The sequence below is a fragment of the Erythrolamprus reginae genome, chromosome 5 (genome assembly GCF_031021105.1).
Source record: "Erythrolamprus reginae isolate rEryReg1 chromosome 5, rEryReg1.hap1, whole genome shotgun sequence".
In the NCBI taxonomy this organism is placed as follows: domain Eukaryota; kingdom Metazoa; phylum Chordata; class Lepidosauria; order Squamata; family Dipsadidae; genus Erythrolamprus; species Erythrolamprus reginae.
This window is the reverse complement of record NC_091954.1, coordinates 65,069,982-65,089,384: the sequence shown is the minus strand read 5'-3', so window position 1 is coordinate 65,089,384 and position 19,403 is coordinate 65,069,982.

Genomic DNA, 19,403 nt, shown 5'->3' with positions numbered 1-19,403 from the left:
ACTCGAGGAAATATGAGAACAAGACAGAAGTCCACAGTTGACTCTTTATGCCTTTGGGGGATTCCAAAAATAATAAAGGCAGCTGTGTTACCATGATTAAAAACAAATCAAAACCATAGATTTTAGAAAGAAATAAAAAAATCCATATTAAACAAATACCTTTAGGAGACTGACAAAAGGTTTAGAAAGTAACATTCAAGCTTTTGATTTTCCAAAATTCATGGGACGTCGGTGTGAGGGGGAGAGAATGAACCCCACTGGTCAACTGCAACAATATTGCTAAAAAGGCTTCTAGAGTTGTTAACCTGATCCTACGCAGCTTATGCTCTGGCAATCTCATGCTACTCACCAGAGCCTACAAAACTTTTGCCAGACCCATCCTTGAATACAGTTCATCTGTCTTGAACCCATACCACATCTCGGACATCAACACCCTTAAAAATGTCCAAAGATACTTCACCAGAAGAGCCCTTCACTCCTCCACTCGAAACAGAATACCCTACGAAAGCAGACTATCAATCCTAGGTCTAGAAAGCTTAGAACTAAGTTGCCTAAAACACGATCTAAGTATTGCCCACAAGATCATATGCTGCAACGTTCTACCTGTCAATGACTACTTCAGCTTCAATCTCAACAACACAAATGCACGCAACAGATTCAAACTTAATATTAACCACTCCAAACTTGACTGTAAAAAATATGACTTCAGCAACCGAGTTGTCGAAGCGTGGAACTCATTACCCGACTCAGTAGTGTCAATCCCTAACCCCTAACATTTTTCCCTTAGACTATCCACGATTGACCTCTCCAGGTTCCTTAGAGGTCAGTAAGGGGCGTGCATAAGTGCACCAGTGTGCCTTTCATCCCCTGTCCAATTGTCTCTCCTTATCTCCTTTATCTTTTCTTCCTTTCAAATATGTTCACCTATACTTTTATATATTTTCTTCTATTCTTTTCTTTACTTATATTATTACATATCTTTCTCTTCAATGTGTACAAAATAAATAAATTAAAATAAAATAAATAAATAAACTCTTGCCTGTATTAAGCTATATTCTTAGGTGGATGAATAATATGCTAGGGTGTTTATATTCACTTTGGATAAAAATGTCTTAGAAGAAGAAATAAGGAAATTATTGTGGATCCCCTTTTGGAAATATACACGCATGCGCAGATACCAAGATAAACAATATAATATACAGAAAGATTGTGGGGTATAAAAACATTAAGCAAAAATATATATTAAAAGCATGAAATTTTAAAAATGTAAATAAAACTAAATTATATGAAGACCATTCACTATTCTTCCCCATACTTTTCTATCCTTGAAACTGTTTTTGCTTTCATCATCCCTGTGCAACCCTTCATACAGTGTCTTTTGTTCTTCAAATTTCTCACTTCTCTCTCTCTCAGAAGATTCCATCAACTGCATGATTTTCTCAAGCCTCTCATTCTTCTTGAGGTATTCACTCTTCCATATACAGTATTTGTTTTGTCCCAATAGTCAATCTTAACAGTTCTTTCTATATAAGCAAACAGTCTTAATGTACTTCTTACATATAGTAGTGATCATTGATTCAAGTTTGTGTTCAAACACAATCCTTTAGAAGCTATTCATTCATGGTCCTATTGGTTTTACCCTCATACATTTCCCTCTGCCTTCAATTTAATTTTATGTTTCTCCTGACTTACTGAACTTTGACCTATAACTTATTGTATAAGTTGTGTAGATGTGTGTATTATCTTCCACTTTTTCATTAGCATACATACTGTTAGTACTATGTACATAACTGGTTGGGTTTGACAATGTATAAACAAACTATCAATGTATGTTTAAATGAATTATAACACTATAGCTTTAAGAATTAGTGTTGCAGTTAGCCACAAGAGGGAGCCAGAAGCGTCTCTCTGCCTCTGATTACTCTCTGCTATTTCTGTGTGACTATGCTGTAGAACTGTGTGTTAAATATTTTGTAAGTAAGGCTTATAGTATTGTTTAACGTATTGAGGGAGGCTTATAATATTGAGAGTATTGATTGATATAATTGTATATGACTAGGATTGTTCTTGACTAAGCTATTTGCCAAAGTAAATAATATTTATACACTTAATGTATCTGGTTATCTGAATTACTACTTGTATCTCTGGGCTATCAGCTGGATATCTGCCACCTCTATGTTTCTTATGTGCGTCCTTGTTAACTCAAGGGTTACTCTGCACACTCCTTAATACTTAACACACACATTTCACAATTTCTCTACAGTATTGGTCTCCATGATGAGGAGAAGGGCTCAAAACTAGAATTTCATGATTCCAGCTCCATTTTTTTGCGAATGCATATTTGCATTACATATTTGTACATATTTGAAAGAATACTGCTTACATCACAACATTTTGTCTTTTATCTTACAGGTTCCCCCTTGCAGGAACCTGTAAGATTCCTGAAATGGAAAAATGCATTTCCATCCAATTGCATATTGCTGGTGTTTTTTCTGGCTAGTAATATACTGAGGATGAAGGGCAGAAAAGCCAGATAATCCCAAATTGCATATACTGGTACTAAAATCAAGGCAGCATCATTCAATAGTGTTTGAGAGCAGATGCAGTAGAGGCAGCATAGGGATCAACAATTTAAATTTGAAAAATGCATACCAGTATTATTCTCTGCCAAACCAAGGATGAGTGAATACCACATTGAAGGCAACAATCCAGAGTGTCCCTATGTGTCCTTATAAATTGTCTGCCTTAACCATTCTTCTCCCTAATAAACTTCTGAAGATTTTAGGCTCAACCTAGTGATTTGTTTGCCCAAACATGAATGTGCATTTATAAATCTTGTAGTATTCCCATTCCTCCATATCTAAAATGAGAATAACAATTTTCTCAGGTTTTCATATGGAGGAAAAGCCATCTAAGGAATAATCAGATGGAGTTATACTTTTATTCAATACAGTACAGTTAACAGGGTTTTTTTAATTATTTATTTTGTCCAATACACAATGAGGGTTTTAGTGGGTATATATCTATATGCGCATAGTAAAATACATGATGAAGGTTATAGAGGAGATACTCATAGTAAAATATATCTAAGAAAGAATAGAAAAGAAGGTATAGTAATAGAACATATCAATGAAAGAATAGAAGAAGAGATATAGGAATAGAAGAAAGGTATAGGAGATGTAGGAGAGCAATAGGACAGGGGACAGAAGGGACTCTAGTGCACTTGTACTCGCCCCTTACTGACCTCTTAGGAATCTGGATAAGTCAACCGTAGATAATCTAAGGGTAAAGTGTTGGGGGTTTGGGGATGACACTATGGAGTCCGGTAATGAGTTCCATGCTTCGACAACTCGGTTACTGAAATCATATTTTTTACAGTCAAGTTTGGGGCGGTTAATATTAAATTTAAATCTGTTGTGTGCTCTTGTGTTGTTGTGGTTGAAGCTGAAGTAGTCACCGACATAATCGCAACATAATCTCATGTTATTTTGATATTTGTGATTTATCCACATAATAAATCTCAAAACCAAACCTGTTCTTTATTTATAGCTGTTGCCAAAGTTCAAATCAACCATTAGCAGGGGTGAAATTCAATAGTTTTGAGAACTGGCAAATACCAACTCTGGCTGGCCCCTGAATGGGGTGGGAATGGAGATTTTGTAGGATCCTTCCCATGCGACACTCACCAAACCATGCCCACAGAACCGGTAGGGGAAAATTTTGAATTTCACCCCGACCTTTGCTTCAAAATATCCTATAATGGCAAGCCATTTTGAAGAATGGAAACTGCCCCTGCCAGACATTTAAATCCATAGTGGAACTATGAAATATAGACTGTCATTATAATTTCAAGTAATCAGATAAACTAGATCTCAGTCGGAAAAAGTTCAAGCCCAAAGAAAATTCAAATATCAGGAAGGGAAAAAGATGATTTCTCCCCACTAAATAGTGAAAAGGAAAAAGAAAGAATGGAATTTCGGAGCAGTATGGATAACTCACACAGACACAAAAAAATACTTATGGGTCAAAAAAGATAGAGAAACAACGATAAAACTTTGTGAAGGAAAATAAAAGTCTTAAGTTGCATCCATTTGCACATCAAGCTATGCCTGGCACTTATACTTGGGCAGAAACATTGTAATTAAATGCTCATGATTACCTGTTTGTTGCCTACCGTTGTTTTCTTGTGTACCTTGGAAGAAGAATTCATCTCTTATACTGTCCATTCCTTTAAACACTTAAGGTGTTTTATCTTGTGACTCATATCCATCAAAGAGGAAATTCAAAGTGGTGTTTATATTTTGGTTGGGTTTTTTTATACTCTAGGTCATCATCTTGGATAGCAGATGTGTTTTTACGGAGACTGAAATAATTAGAGAGACTGGCAGCTCATTTTATTTGAAAATAAATTATTCTGATTTGAACATGAGGTTGACTGCAGTGTATGTGTTCTATCCTTCATGAAGTCTGGTATCATGTCTAAACTATTCTTAAGTCATGGGCTGGGATCACACCCCTTTGGTTTTGATGGAAACTTATTTTTGCAGATCAACGCGATATAAATAATTTAAAATAATCTTAAATGTAAGATAAAGTAGATGAAACCCAATAAATGCTATTTTGTTCCACCAATGTCTTGCTGATTATTCCAAGCAAATATACTTATTTATTTGCTTTTATCTATAGGCTGTCCCAATGTTCAACTCTGAATGGTTTATATAATGCAATAAATATGCAATAAAACCACAGAAAAATATTTTCCAAAGAAAGTCCAGAGCAAAGACCAAAGCATTCCATAGCCAAAATTTAAGGGCTTGTTTAAACAGAGTCAGGGTGTTGTCCAAGCAAATTTTGGGTGGGATTAAATTTTACAATACACTAGCCCTATGCCAAAAAAATGCATAACTAAGTCAGCGGAGATAGTGTGTCATAGAAACATCATAAAGAGTCAGTTGACCAGTTGGCTATTGAAGGATAAAAAATAATCTAAAATCAATTTAGTCTATAAGGTAACATTATTCCATTCAGGTGAGTTGTAAGAACAGAGGAATAGTTGGTTACCCAGTTTTGTCTACTAGCTAGCTACCCAAAATAAGATGCTGGAGAGAAAGTGTGCTTAAAAGGCCCTGGTCTACATTTTGCAATGGCAGAGGAATTTCAGGCATTCATGAGGAATTTTGTTCAAATAAAAGGCTTAGCTTTAGCCGAAAAAGACTTCATTATTATGATGTAAAGTTAGCTGGAAAAGCACTGAATAGATAAATGATTGCCCTGTTTACACAGGTGTAAGAGTGCAATTTGGGTACAGTGGAAATGCACATTAGGTCATGAAACAGATAACATACAATCCTTTGTAGTATATTGCTATGGGGATGTGATATTAAATGTATTTGCAAAGGTAAGTTGGGGTAAGAAGATTTTCCACTGGTTAGAAATGTGTAGGTCAGTGTTTCCCAACCTTGGCAACTTGAAGATATTTGGACTTCAAGTCCCAGAATTCCCCAGCCAGAGAATGCTGGCTGGGGAATTCTGGGAATTGAAGTCCAGATATCTTCAAGTTGCCAAGGTTGGGAAACACTGGTGTAGGTGATCAAATGTGAACTAGCCAATGAATCAATCTGAACAAACACAAGGAATCCACAGTTCAACCTGTACTACATGTTTGATCTTCTATTGAATAGAAACGACATGGTCCTTCCCTTTGGTGCCCACTGCTGCCTGCTTGACTAAAGAGGACAGGATCACTGTTGGTTTGATGTTTTGCTAATTTTCCCCTGTCACTAGCAGCAAGTGGAAACTTTGAATTCCCTCTGGATACGTAGTGCAAGAGCCACATAGTTAGTGCTGACTATTCACTATCTAGCATGTGGAAAGAAATGGGCTTGACTTGAGACATTGAAACTCTGGAGAAGATGCAAAAAAGAGCAACCAAGATGATTAAGGGACTGGAAACCAAGACTTACGAAGAGAGACTGAGGGAACTGGGCATGGATAGCCTAGAGAAAAGGAGGGCCAGAGCGGACATGATAGCAGTCTACAAGTATACAAGGGGATGTCACAGAGAGAAGGGGATCACTTTATTCTCCAGGGCACTAGAGGATGAGGAACAATGGCTGGAAGAGGAGAGATTCAACATGGAGATAAGGAGGAACTTCCTGACGGTCAGAGCAATCAAATAATGGAACAACCTACCAGCGGACGTTGTGAATTCCAATACTCTGGACATTTTAAAGAGAAGATTGAACTGCCACTTGACTGGTGTGCTATAGGGTTCCTGCTTGGGCAGAGGGTTGAACTTGATGGTCTTCATGGTCCCTTTCAACTCTAACAATGAATGAATGAATGAATGAATGAATGAATGAATGAATGAATGCATGAATGAATGAATGAATGAATGAATGAATGAATGAATGAATGAATGAAGAAACAAACAAACAAACAAACAAGCAAACAAACAAATGGTCTGTTTGGACCAGTGAAGGGCTACCAAATATTTTACTACCATACTGTGATTGTAGCTTATGCAGGACGCCTTGCATTTTCTTTCAACATCTTTCAGTGTAAATAGGGGGCTCTGGGGTGGAGCTCCATTTTCGCTACCCCACTGCATTCCCCTCCTCCATCCAGGCAGTAGCCTACCCCTGGTTTGGACTATCATTGTAGTGAAAGGTTTCTCAGGATGTGAACTATTAGGATGTGACTGCCTATTTGCAAATGGCAAGAGGAATGCGGAATCCTATTCTACTCTAGGCATTATATTATAGCATAGACAATAGACTATGACTTTCTACCCTATTCAGTCCACAAAAACTCATTTCCTTTCCCCTTCTTCTTCCCTTTTCCTTTCCACCTTGATAAAATCAAAGATGAAAGCCACCTCTCAAGTTAAATGATGGAGGTCTGTTTCTGTTGTGTGAATATGCCAGCACTGAGTTTCCAGAGCATTCAGAACTAAAGATAGGCGAGCCCAACGGTGTTCGGGTTCAGCAAGTTCGGCCGAATTTTACGTAAAATTCAGCCGAACCCAAACCAAGCTCGAATCCAAACGGGGAATCCCTCCCACGAAGAGATTCCAGGGGCGGAGCTTTGACGTCACTGGCAAGTTGCTAAGGACGCTAAGGTGATCACTTCCTGGATTCCATGGAGTCCAGGAAGTGATCACCTTGGCGTCCTTAGCAACCTGCTGGTGACATCAAAGCTCCGAACGCCGAACACGACCCCGAACTTTGCCCATCACTATTCAGAACTCTTCTCTATGGCTATAAGAATTCTTAAAACCTCTTTGGGTTTATTACAACACCAGCACAACGCAATGGCTTCAGTTACCATTTTAATCTACTGCAAGACCAGGTGACTAAACTACCTTATCTCAGGTCTATTATTTTTAAAACCATATTGGCAATTGGCCATGTATCTGAGGAAATGAGCCAATAAATCCGTCTCTCACCAGCACCTGATTTTGAAGCTCTTCCTGTGCAAAGGCAGAGAAATCCAAGGGCTCCAGGCCAATAGACTCAAAGCAGACTTTTTATCCATTGTTTTATTTCTTCAAGAGATTCCTATGAAGAAACCAGGTGGCTCAGGAATCTAGAAAGAACTTTGATTGAAAAGTAAGAGCATAGACAATGTATTACTCTTGGGATAATATACCAAGGATATAATAGCTTCCTGAATCTTGAACATTTCATTGTATCTTTAAGTGTCCAAAATGTATCTCTAGAGTTCATGAAGATGTATGGGTTATTTGTTCTGAACTGTCAGAAATAAGACTTTCTACATATGTTAAAATAATCTCAGAATCTTTCATACTTTCCACAATATTACAAATTTCACATATTTTCTTATCTACCCATTAACTCAGTTAATACATTCATGTCTGGAAAAAAATGCAGGCCATTGATTCTACCCTGAAGGATGACACTAAGGAAGAAATAACACCAACTTATTCTATGTTAGAATTTAGATATTTATTAAGAATAAAAATCAGACTTCTTTTAAAAAGATGCTTGTGAGGTTTCATCCATTTTCATCCATTTTGGGAGCTTCATCGGCAGATTCCATCGGGAGCAAAACAGGCCTGTGGCATGTGGATGTCTCCCCCACATCCACCTGCACATTCCTTGGGGCAGGAGATGGGCCAGAGCTAACCACAAGAAATAGTAGTGGGGGCCAGCAGCAACAGCGGCCTGCCTGAGTTCTAGCTGTGTGGCCTGCATCTCCCAGCATGGCGATGGTGCCCCAAGTGAGTTGTGACCTTCGGGAACAGCAGCGCTGTTCTCCTGAAGGCCACCACTCGCTCGGGGTGCCATCGTCGTGCCAAGAGATGCTTTAGTACGGGAGAGACCAAAACAGGCTGTGCAGCTGAAGCTCAGCGCCGCTCGGTCAAGCACCGGAGTGAAAGGTAAGGCAGGCGTTGGGGGGCAGAGCACTTGGGCCACTCACGGCGGATCCACCACTCACAGCAGGGCAATCGGAGGGTGGGCAAACAGGCACGGCAGGCGGTGGTGGTAACTTACCTCATTTTTGCTGTTTTTGGCTTTTTTGCTTTGGTGCATTAACGGAAGCAAAAAAAGCCAGAAATCGCGTGTTCTTACATGAGATTCGGCTTCTGCGCATGCGCAGAAGCCGAATCTTGCACCATGCACACACATGCTCCTGGCCCCGTTCTGATGGCACCAGGAATGGTGGCCCATCGCTGGTCACATCTAAGCACCCCATGGGCCAGATCTAGCCGGGAACCCTTGAGTTTGACACCCCTGATCTAGAGACGCTTTACATGGGAAACACATTGTTCTTTATTTGGATATGTAAGCTGGCTCCATGACACCAACAAAACACAACCAGATACTAGATAATTCTAGTCTCATTTTATCTATAATCTATAATACAGCAGATCTTCAGAAAAACATTCTTTATTCTTGCACATACAATTCATCCTCTTCTGCCCCTCCTCCCATTAGAGGCTTTATTATTCAATGCATGCCTACTCCTCCTAATTCCCACTTAATCTGTTCCAGGAGCTGTAAAGCATCCTTGACACAGCCTAGATTCAATATCGCTAATGAATCTTGAATTTTAGGAAAACATGTAGGAAAACGCATACTGCCACATTCTTCCCTGAATAGCCCAGCCATGTGCTTAGCAGATTGATTTCAAACATACACTTAGACAGAATTATCAGAATAAAGGCTGATTTTACAAGCTCCCCTCCCACATAAGATCACAAATATGTGCAAACATTTATTCCAGACAATTTACAGATGATTTTATCTTTCTTTAATTTTATAGCTTCTTCCTCCTCCTCCTTCCTCCAATATTCATTTTTTTAAAGAATGTGTTTGGGTCCAGCCTGTTCATTTTGATGATATTTTAATTAATGAAGGGCATTAATGAGTATCAGGCAGCAATTTTGTCACTCAAACTTTTCCTTCTATCGTCTACTTTCCCCTTGAATTTCTTCTTCTTGGAGAAGTAGAGAGCGTCAATAATAAAATCATACGATTTGCAAATAATCCTGAAAGTTTTGGCAAGGACTTTGTAAATGTCATTATAAAAACAAATTTTATGCACATTGCCTGCTTCAGACTTCTATAATCTTCCTCAACTGGTGGCCACCAGATGTGTTTGGCTGCCATATCCCCAACTGTACAAACTTTCTCTTCACTAACTCAGAACCCCACCATTTGTTTTCTCAAACAACAATAGGAAAATGGGAGATTAATCAATCTACTGTACAATTTTGCTGTCGCTGTACTAAATTTACAGAGTTATCAGCTCGAAAAGCATTTATCCTGAGTTTAAATGTTAATTTTCTTCAATAAAGGTAGTCCTCAACTTGCAACCACAATTGAGTCCAGAATGTAGGTTACTATGTGAGAAAGTTTGTTAGGAGAGTTTTCCCCTATTTACAACTTTTCTTGACACATTTGTTAAGTGAATCACTGCAATTGTTAAGTTAATATCATGGTTGTTAAGTCAATCTGGTTTCCCCTTTGACTTGACTGCTTGTCAGAAGGTCACAAAACATGACTAGACACTGCTGTCATAAAGATGAGTCAGTTGGCAAGCATTCAAATGCAAATCGTATGACCATGGGGGTGTGAAAAAATGGTCATAAGCCGCTTGTTTCAGTGTTGTGCAACTTTGAACAGTCACTAAATGAACTGTTGTAAGTCTAGGACTATCTGTATGTAGAAAAAGGAAGAAACGGAAAAGAGACAGAGAAACAAATATGTGAAAAGCTCAAAATTTCCACTTTTGGATTTACCCCTATAATAATAATAATAATAATAATAATAATAATAATAATAATAACAACAACAATAACAACAACAACAACAACAAACAACAAACAACAAAACAGCAACAACAATAATGGTAATGAAAATAATAAAAATAACAACAACAATGACAATGACAATGACAATGACAATGACAATGACAATGACAATGACAATGACAATAACAATAACAATAACAATAACAATAACAACAATAACAATTTAAAAATAAAAATAACAACAACAGAGTTGGAAGGGACCTTGGAGGTCTTCTAGTCCAACCCCGTGCTTAGGCAGGAAATCCTACACTACTTCAGACAAATGATTATCCAACATCTTCTTTAAAACTTCCAGCATTGGAGCATTCACAACTTCTGGAGGCATGCTGTTCTACTGATTACCGTAATTGTTCTAACTGTCAGGAAATTTCTCCTTAGTTTTAAGTTACTTCTCTCCTTGTTTAGTTCCCACCAATTGCTTCTTGTTCTACTATCAGGTCCTTTGGAGAATAGGTTGACTCCTTCTTTGTGGCAACCCCTGAGATATTGGGACACAGCTATCATGTCTTTCCTGGTCCTTCTTTTCATTAAACTAGCCATGCCCAGTTCCTGCAACCCTTCTTCATATGTTTTAGCCTCCAGTCCCCTAATCTTCTTTGCGACTCTTCTCTGCACTCTTTCTAGAATCTCAACATCCTTTTGGCATCATGGTGACCAAAACTGAATGCAATGTGGCCTTACCAAGGCCTTATAAAGTGGTATTAACACTTCGCGTGACCTTGATTCTATCCCTTTGTTAATGCAGCCTATGTGGAAAAACATGTTAGTCTTTTCCAAAATAGGCAGCTGCAGTAAAAGACGTCCTGCGACATCTCCCTTGGACTTTGCTAGACTCCATCACAGAACTGCAGATGCTCCACAGTTCCTAGGGCAGCCCACAGGAAACAAATGACATCTGTAAAAATCTACAGCTTAAGCCTATAACATATAACATTTTGAAGTCAGGCTCTCCATGATCCCCGCTGCTCCAAAACCATTTCTTGTTCTTGCCAAGCTAAATTTTCTCAGGGCAAGAAGTCAGACTCTTTCTCCATCTACATTATATGCAGGAGGGATAAGTAAGGGGGCTTTGGCCTGTTGGCTTATCCTGGGCATATTCTGGGCTGTCTTCATGGTAGAAAGTTCCCTCTCAGCAAATTCTTCTAGAAACCATTTTGCATGCTGTGGCCAACCACACTAATTTCCCAGAGTTCATTTCAGAGCTAACACTCAAGGACTACTAAAGATTGGCCAGTCCTGTTCCTAAACGATTCCATCCTTTTTCCTTTTGGAAATGATTCCTATACACCTTTCCCTCTCTAGGCTAGAGCTGGATTTTCCACAGGCCCATATATCTTGATCCACAATTTAGTAATTGGCACATTTTTAAAAGGCCATCCAATAGCATTGGCAAAGGAGTTGGTGTTTAGCTTTCCTATACAGAATGTTCGAAAGGCCCCTACACCATGGGAACCTTGTTTTGTTTCCCAAACCTTTACGAGCATGAGATTAACAGAGGTTACAGTCCATGTGAAACTTAGCCAAAAACTCCACTGAACGTGTTGCCTGCCAAACCATCACATCCTGTTAAGAGAGCCTCTCACAGCACTTACCTCGGCCTGTGCTCGGCCTCTGTGATGTTATTGGGATTGTTTCTATTTTGGTCTGGTGCACAGTATAGGAAAAAGAAAAGGACGTGCAGGCAATTTTGTGGCAGAACCATATGAAAATGGTTATATTGAACCCCATATTAAGATCTAGCACATTTCAACTATCATTTCTCTGACTATCCAGAAGTCTCTCCTAGTTGCGAATTCTCCTCTTTCCTAAGATGTAGACCAGTGTTTTTCAACCAGTGTGCCGTGGCACACTCGTGTGCCATGAGACATGGTCAGGTGTGCCATGGGGAAATTAAACATGGGTCCCCAAACTACCATTCCTGCCAGGATGTCCCTTTTGTGTTCATCAAAACAGGCCCAGGTTTCACACTAAGTGAGTATAAATACATTTGGAAACTATATTATTAACTATATGTATAATATGTACTGTGTTAAAGTGTCATTTTGTGTCATTTTGGTTGGTGGTGTGCCCCAGGATTTTGTAAATGTAAAAAATGTGCCGCGGCTCAAAAAAGGTTGAAAATCACTGATGTAGACAATTCTGTTCTTCCTGTTGACTAACATGGATAGATATAAAATATAATTGGTAGCATTTTATAATGGGATAAATTATTTTTCTATGTTTGTTTGAGCGACAGTATATAATAATATATGTTAGCATTCCACACTGGGCTAACCAATGTTAGAATGCCAAACTTCAAACAGAGTGTATGTGGCAGTGGTGGTTGTTCAATCAATAACGCAATAACACAGACCAATATGCTAGAATATAAATATTATTCACAATGTATACAATAGACTAACCACCATATAAATATTAATGTATACAATAGACTAACCAGCACATACATATCCAAGCATTAATATTACCCAGTTCTACCTAATATCATAATATAATACATCAGGGGTCTTCAAACTTGGCAACTTTAAGACTTCTGGACTTCAACTCCCAAAATTCTCCAGCCACAACACCTGGCTGGAGAATTCTGGGAGTTGAAGTCCACAAATCTTAAAGTTGCTAAGTTTGAAGACCTCTGTAATACATGGACCATTATAAAGCACACAGCAAGTACATAGACCATTTAGCACACAGCAATATATTATATTATAAGCAGTACTAAGCACACAGGTATATCTTAGCACACAGCAATATATTATATTATTAGCACACAGCAATATTAAGCACACACTAAACTTAGCACACAGCAATAGCAAGCATTAGCTAGACTAACCGCAATAGCCATCAACAACTAACAATCCATTACAATTAAAATACACTCAATAAAGAGCAACACATCTGTCTCCCTTCCATGGCTAATTGCAGCCCTAGCCCTTAAAGTAACATTATACTATTTCCTCCAAACATACATTTCTGGTTAGTTCATATATTGACAAACCCAACCGTTGCAGTACATATTACTTACAATATATATGTTATTCCCATTTCCATTGATTATACTGGGATATTCTGTTCAGTATTGGATCTAACTTGCAACCATCCTACTTCATTTCTGCTTTAATTGGTGATGTGCCAGTTAATTCTAAAACAGTCTTGGTTACATTGGAGGGCACACCCTACAACTCTGTCTCCGAGCTGCATAGGTTGCTAGTTAGAATCTAGGTGCAATTCAAGTGCTGGTTTTGATCTTTAAAAGCCTACATGGCATGGGACCAGATTACTTGAAGAATCTGTCCAATTATTTTTACTCATTCATCAGATCAGGCAAGAGAGGTATGGTCCGTGTCCCATCTCCAAAAGAGCTCTGGTAAGACTTCAGTGGCATGCTTTCTGTTATTCCTTTGCCTTCTGGAAGATCATTCTCCCTGAGAAAAGATCAGCTCCATCTCTATTAGACTTCCAGAAAAGTGGTCTCCAACTTTGGTAACTTTAAGACTTGTGGAATTCAAAGCTGGCCGTGGAATTCTGAAAGTTGAGGTCAGCAGGTCTTAAAGTTGCCAAGGTTGGAGACCACCATTCCAGAAGGCCATAAAATATGGGTTTACCTTTGTGGATCCAAGGAAAACTTTTTTGTTACAAGTTATAAGCCTGTAACAATCTTGTACCTGTTATCTGCAATCATTGGGAAACTCTAAATAAACTTTTTGAAATTACCAAATCCCTGTTGAATGGTTGCAACACATGGTTCACTCCACATATTAATAATTCTTTGCATTTTATAGATGAAGAATTATTATTAATACATCCATGGCTTTCCCAAGATTACTCAGCAGGGAAAGTAAATTTTTCGTTTGGCTACACATTTGGAACTTTAAGAACATGTAAAATTGTTACCACGATAGGCACCACAAGTTATACAGCCCATTAACAAGAAGAAAACTGATTTCAAGGATCATCTTTATTGTTCCAGTAGGAATTTTATGGGGCTCAGATAAATAAGATGCTGGCGGTGATAATTTGTTTTGCTAATTTTTGCAATCATTTTTAAGAAGTTAAAATAATTAATATTGTAAAAATCAGATGTATATAGCATGTTACAAGAGAGCTGACTGGGACATAGTGAAGCTGTTGCATATTGTGTTGTCCTGCAATCTAATGACCAGGTTTAACTCCTACGTACATTCAAAACCTACATATACTGCTCAAATAAATAAAGAGAACACTCAAATAACACATCCTAGATCTGAATGAATGAAATATTCTCATTGAATACTTTGTTCTGTACAAAGTTGAATGTGTACAACAGCATGTGAAATTGATTGTCAATCAGTGTTGCTTCCTAAGTGGACAGTTTGATTTCACAGAAATTTGATTTACTTGGAGTTATATTATGTTGTTTAAGAGTTCCCTTTATTTTTTTATTTTTTTTTATAAAATTTATTGAAATTTTCATAAAAAGACAAAACCAACAAACATACATTTAACATAGATTTGGGGTTGCGATACCCCTACTTATTTTAGAAGTTAAATTTCCATAGAAAAAAAGAATACCTTTTGAATACTTTAAATCAACTTAATACTTTAAATGAAAAGAAGAAACTATATTTAATCTTATATACAAAAACTTTCGTTTATAACCTAGGTAAAACACAAAATATAAGTCATTCGTTCTTCTTTTTCTTATTTATCCATATGTACACTTTATTCCATACTACATACAATTCTGATTCTACTTGGTCTTTTAACCGTCTTGTCATCATATCCATTTCAGCGCAATCTAGTATTTTCTTGATAACCTCTTCTTCTTTGGGGATATTTTCCCCTTTCCAGTTTTGCGTGTAAGAGTTTCCTTTATTTTTATTTTATTTTTTTGAGCAGTGTATATCCCCTACCATACATACCCAGGCTCCTATACATACCCATAATTCTACCCAGCACAACTTTTCTTTATTCCTTACTAAACAGTGAAATTGACAAGCTACTTTCTAGAAATCTAACATTGTCCTTTCTTTAAGTTAAATTCGGGGAAAAATAAGTTTAAGCTTCCAGACTAAAGAAGTCAGCTTCTGGTAGATGACCTCTCCCCCTACCGCCAAGGTTCCCTGGGGTATCCAAATGCAATACATGTTTTCTCCATTACAAATATATGAGTATTACTCTGTTTCTCCACCTTTCCCTCAAACAAAGAGGTTATGGAAGCATTAGTAGGAATGGACCAAGCTCAGCTTCATTTAGTATCTGGAAAAGGCAGCCTGCCATTAACTGTAAGTGCTACAAATAGCTGAGGCATTTTTAGCATGCAGACATAATTTAAAATGCAAGGATTCCATCAGGAACTATTTCTGAGGTTGGAAAAACAAGAAGTGTATTTGCTATACATTTCTGCTGTTGTGGCTACATCTCAGTTTAGCGAGCCGACTGGAAGGATTGCAGTAAAATGTGGTTAAATTACACTTCCACTTAATTAAGAGATTAAGGCCCTAAGCATTTTTCTCATGTGGGTTTATTACAAGATAAAGTGAATGAAACAAGAATAGAGCTAAAATGACTGGTTGGGATATGAAGCATACCATAGTAACTAGACTATTAATAAATCAATTAACAAGAATTGTGTTCTGTCTGGGTTACTCCGGAAGCTATGACCAACCCAAACAGATAAGCCAGACACACCGGTTGAATCCAAACACAGTTTTATAATGGTAAAGAGAAAAGAAGCCAACAGAAAATGTCCTTACAAGTCAGGAAAGCACTGGAACTCCAAGTAGATACACAAAGCCATACATAAACACAGGATCCTCAATGCCAAACGAGGCTGTTGCTACCATACACCAACCTCCCACGGGTCTTCAAGACTGCTGGGCCACGAGCCAGGAACAAAACCGCTAAGAGAAAAGGCAGATAACAGCAACTCCACTTTGATAACACTCCACACTGCCGAAAGAGTTTGCCTGCCTTATAAACCCTTCCCTGCTAATGAGGACCACACCCCACACCCTGGTGTTCCTCATTCACCGCTGATAATATCTCTTCAGTTGATTCCTCCTTTGATCTATGCGTCTCTGTCGCATACTAATGATAGCTTGTGCTTCGTCATCCAATGACTCCAGAGAATCCAAGCTACTTGCTTGAGAGAGCCCCTCCCCAGGGCTCCCAGGCCTTTCTTCCTCGTCACTTTCCTGACCGTAATCTCTCTTGTCTGACTGCCAAGAACTCTCCTCTCCGCTCTCAGCCTCCCCCGGGCATGGAGCCAGCAGAGACGCAGTTGGTCTTTCATCTGACTCAGGCTGAGCCACAACAGAATTGAAACTTACAAACTCATTGACACTAACATCCTCACTACTACTGTCAGAAAGAATACAATTAAAAGAATTACATTTTCTTTTCTTTTTTCCTGCTGAACAAACAAGACTTTCATAAATACAGTGATACCTCATCTTACAAACCCCTCATCATACAAACTTTTCGAGATACAAACCCAGGGTTTAAGATTTTTTTGCCTCTTCTTCCAAACTATTTTTACCTTACAAACCCAAGCCGCCGCCACTGGGATGCCCCCCTTCCGGACTTCTGTTGCCAGCAAAGCGCCCATTTTTGCGCTAATGGGATTCCCCTGAGGCTCTCCTCCATGGGAAACACCACCTCCGGACTTCCATGTTTTTGCGATGCTGCGGGGGAATCCCAGCAGTGCAAAAACAGGTGCTTCGCTGGCAACAGAAGTCCAGAGGTGGGGTTTCCCAGCGAGGGGAGCCTCAGTGAAATCGCAGCATCACAAAAACACAGAAGTCCGGAGGTGGGGTTTCGAGGACTTCCGTGTTTTTGCGATGCTGCAATGGCTCCGGACTTCCGTTGCCAGCAAAGCACCCATTTTTGCACTGCTGCGATTCCCCTGCTGGAATTCCCCTGCAGCATCACAAAAACATGGAAGTCCTGAGGTGGGGTTTCCCATGGAGGGGAGCCTCAGGGGAATCCCAGCAGTGCAAAAATGGGCGCTTCAGCTGGCAAAAGAGGTGAGTTTTGGGCTTGCACGCATTCATCGCTTTTCCATTGCTTCAATGTTTCGTCTTACAAACTTTTCACCTTACAAACCTCGGCCCAGAACCAATTAAGTTTGTAAGACGAGGTATCACTGTATTTGAGCTTATATATTACTTTTATACATATGATTTCCTATTGCTTTGGTTTACATTTTTCAGAACCTCCCTTTTTATCGAAGTGCTAATTAATTAATGGAGAATCACATTTTTTTGCTGTAGTATCCAGTATAGCACTCTGTGGTCCTTCAGCTATAGTGGATTTCCATCAGTACTACAAAGCTAATGACATGAGATCATGACCATTGTTGTCCCAAACATCTGGAGAACATCAGGTTGCTTTTTCCAATTTCAAGATGGTATGGTAATTCCTTTGGTAAGCAGCATCTTGGAAGTTTGAAATAGTCAAATACACATTGGAATGAAGCATTGTTGTTTCCCTAAAGTAGAGGTACTTGAGGAATTTGGATAGTCTGGATCTGGAGGTTGGATGAGCCTGTCAATGTGATTTTTTTTAATATGGCCATTGCTATATGAATTTTGATTTGATTGTCTTTAAGCACCATTATTTTCTTATGGAATTGTTTTGTTATTGTTTGTTGTTCTCATTTGTTGTTGATGTTAAACATATTTTTAACTCACCAAATTGCAATTAGTAGAGGTAGGCAATTATATACATCAATATAATAAGTAAAATATTAAATAACTTGATTGAATAAATTATAGTGAATTTTGATAGGATCTGACTTGATATGTGTTTTTGCCTCCACATCAGAGGTGGGTTCCTGCCGGTTCGGACTGGTTCTATAGAACCGGTAGTAAAAATAGGGACTGGTTCTCTGAACCCGCAGTAATGGCAGCCTGGCCACACCCCCGAGCCAGTTCCACTCTCCCCTCCACACTGGTTCCGCTCACTCCTGTCCATGCACCCGGTCACCGGTCACTCACTCACTTCCCCTCTCCCTGCCAGTGAGCGCCTCCTGGAGCCACTGGCATTTCATGCAGATGCTGCGCTGGCTATTATTATTATTATTATTATTATTATTATTATTATTATTATTATTATTATTATTAATTAGATTTGTATGCCACCCCTCTCCATAGACTCGGGGTGGCTCACAACAGTAATAGTACAATATATAACAAATCTAATAATTAAAAGTCACTAAAAACCCCTTATTAAAAAGAAACATACACATAAACATACCATGCATAAATTGTATAGGCTCAGGGAAGATGTCTCAGTTCCCCCATGCCTGGCGGCAGAGGTGGGTTTTAAGAAGTTCACGAAAGGCAAGGAGGGTGGGGGCAGTTCTAATCTCCGGGAGGAGCTGGTTCCAGAGGGTCAGGGCCACCACAGAGAAGGCTCTTCCCCTGGGTCCCGCCAGACGACATTGTTTAGTGAATGGGACCTGGAGAAGGCCAACTCTGTGGGACCTAACTGGTCGCTGGGATTCGTGCGGCAGAAGGCGGTCCCGGAGATATTCTGATAGGGCCAGCAGCAGCCCTCTCCTGTCTTTCTCCAGCTGGGCAGAAAAGAAAGGAGGGGGATTTCACAAACAAAAGAGAATTCTGTCTTTTGTTTGTGAAATCCCCCTCCTTTTTTTCTGCCTTTTGGCACTGGAGCCAAAGGTAAAGGAAACTGGTGGAGAGAAGAAAAAGAAGGTAGGAACGGGGGAAGGGCAATTTGTTCATTGTTTAACTCTGTAGCAACATCCTTCCCAGCTACTGCTTTCTCTGTTCAGCAGCAGAGCTTCTTCCTTTTTTTTAAGGTTAGTCCCCTTCTTCCTGGAAAAAATTTGGGAGAGGGTTTATACTTGGTTGAATAAAAGAAATGCTTAATGAATAAATAGAGAAATGTAACAGATATTTTTTACTTCTCTGAATTGATCTAATCAATAATAGTTTTTTCCCTTTTGTATTATGAAGACTTCTATTTTGAGCGGAGCGATTGTAGCTCCTTTTTATGTTATGTGTTTTGTTTGTGATGTTTGTCTTTTGAAAAACAATAAAAATATTTTTTTTAAAGAGAGAGA